This window comes from Sturnus vulgaris, unplaced genomic scaffold, assembly GCF_052056855.1.
Source record: "Sturnus vulgaris isolate bStuVul1 unplaced genomic scaffold, bStuVul1.hap1 Scaffold_168, whole genome shotgun sequence".
Classification (NCBI taxonomy): Eukaryota; Metazoa; Chordata; class Aves; order Passeriformes; family Sturnidae; genus Sturnus; species Sturnus vulgaris.
This window is the reverse complement of record NW_028276080.1, coordinates 272,904-275,000: the sequence shown is the minus strand read 5'-3', so window position 1 is coordinate 275,000 and position 2,097 is coordinate 272,904.

Here is a 2,097-nt window from a genome sequence, read left to right as displayed (position 1 = left end):
CGGGACCGCTCGCGTGAAGCGGCCCCTTTTCTGTTTCTGCAGGGACGCGCGCGCCCCCGCGCGCCCCGCTTCGACCGTACGAGCACACACAAACGGAGGAGGAGGAGGAGAAAGCGCGGGGCAAAAAAGAGAAACCCCGCGCAACGCTCCGAAGGTCGGCCAAAGAAAGGCGGAGGGGCCCGCGCCCCCGACCGCCTCCCCCCGCGAGGGGAGACGCCGCCTCGCGTGCCGTCCTTCGGAGGCGGCCCAGGCGCCCGGGCTCGGCCCGACCTCCGCGCGGAGGGGCTTGTGCGGCAACGCGCCGGACCGCGGGGGGCACGGTGGCCCGCCCGGCCTCTCGATCACGGGACGACTACGCGTTCGCGGGCCGGGGGGCGCGACCGCCGGCCCCCGCCGCTCCCGGCTCACTCCCTGGCTTCTCCTTTTCACCGCTCCGCCGACTCGCGGAACGCCGCCGCGCCAAAACGCGGGGGCCGGCTCTCCCGCCAGCGGCCCCTGAACGTCGCCCGAAACGCCACGCGGCGGCGGGACCGTTCCGCCGGCGCAACCCCTGGCGCGGGACCGCTTGCCCGCCGGAAGGCGAACGCCCGGCGGGCCGCGCTCCGCCACCGGCGCCGGAGGCGGGACGCCGCCGAGACCCGAGCCGGCATCGCGGAGCGCCCGAGGTCTGCCGCTCGGCAAAACCCCTCCGCCACCCGCGGCCGCACTCCCGGGACCGCCGCCGCTTCGCACCGCCGAGCTGCCCTTCCGCGAGCACGCGCCCAGCGGGCAGGCGTACGGCGGCTGAGCCGGGGGGCACCGCCCGCTCCCCTCGTTTCCACTCGGGGACCGGACGGGGAAGCGCCCCCGCGGCCGCCCCGCACGCCTCCCCTTTTTTTTGGCCCACACGCGGCCGGGAAGGGCGACGGGGAAGCGGACGGGCGGGGCCCGGGCCGGGACGGCCGCCGGTGAAGGCGGGCGCCTCGCGGCCGACCGTCCCCCCCCCCGGGGGGGGCGGGGACACTCGCCGAGCGGCGACGCCGCCGCTCGGCACGGGGTCGCCCGCGCCCGCCGGACCTCCGGCGATGGAGGAGCCGGCCGAGCGCTGCGCCCCAACGGGCGGGGACAGCGCTCCGAGTCAGGGGTGGCCGGCGGCCGGCGCCGCCGCGGTGCGGTTCGAGGCGACAAGGCCGTCGAGGCGAGAGGCGCGCGGTCGCGCCTGACGCGGCGCCGCCCGCGAGCCCGCGGCGGCGGCTAAGGAGAAAGAGCGAGAGAGCGCGGCGGGCCCCGGCGGCCGCAACCCCGCAGCTGAGGTAGGTAAGGCAGAGAGCGCGCGCCCTCTGCCGGCGTCGCCCCGCATCGCAGAGGCCAGCGGGGTCGGCCCCCCGCGGCCGATCGCGCGCCGCGGCCTCTCCGCCGAGACCGGGCCGCAGAGAGGGGGGGGGCAGGGCGCCCCTTCCCCGGCCCGGCACGGGTGGCCCCCGCGCGCGGGCAAGCGCGGCGGGACGCCGACGACGGCGAGCGCGGCCGGTCGCGACGGACACGCCACCGCAGGGGATCGGCGGGAGTAGCTCCCCACCCCTCGATGGCGCCCCGCGCCGCCACCGCCCGACACCCGCTGCCGCCGCCGCCACCGCCGCCGCCGCCGCGGCGGGGCCGTGCCGGGCCGCCCGAGTCTTTAAACCTCCGCCCGGCTCGGCGGCCCTTTCGGCCCCCAACAGGCGTTTGACGACGCCGAGGGAAACCGGCAGGAGACCGCCGAGGCGCGAAGCGCTAGGTACCTGGCCCTGGGGTGAGGGAAACGACCTGCATGGCCCCGCCGGGGTGCCTCCCCCGCTGCCACCCTCGGGGGAGCGTCCACCGGCGGGGGCGCGCCCGACGTCCGCTGCCATCACCGCGGCAATCCTTCTCGGGGCCCGGGGTTTCCCTCAGTAGCCCGGCGCTGCGCCCGAGAGGACCACCGCGGCTCGGGCCGCCCCGCCGGCGCGGGGAACACGGCCCAGCCACCGAGAAACCTCGCACACCCCCGGCCGAGAGAGGCCACGGCGACGACGGTGCGGACCGTCGCCGCCGCGCCACCCGGCGGCGGCTCGCGCACGTGCGCGCTCCCCCTGGAGG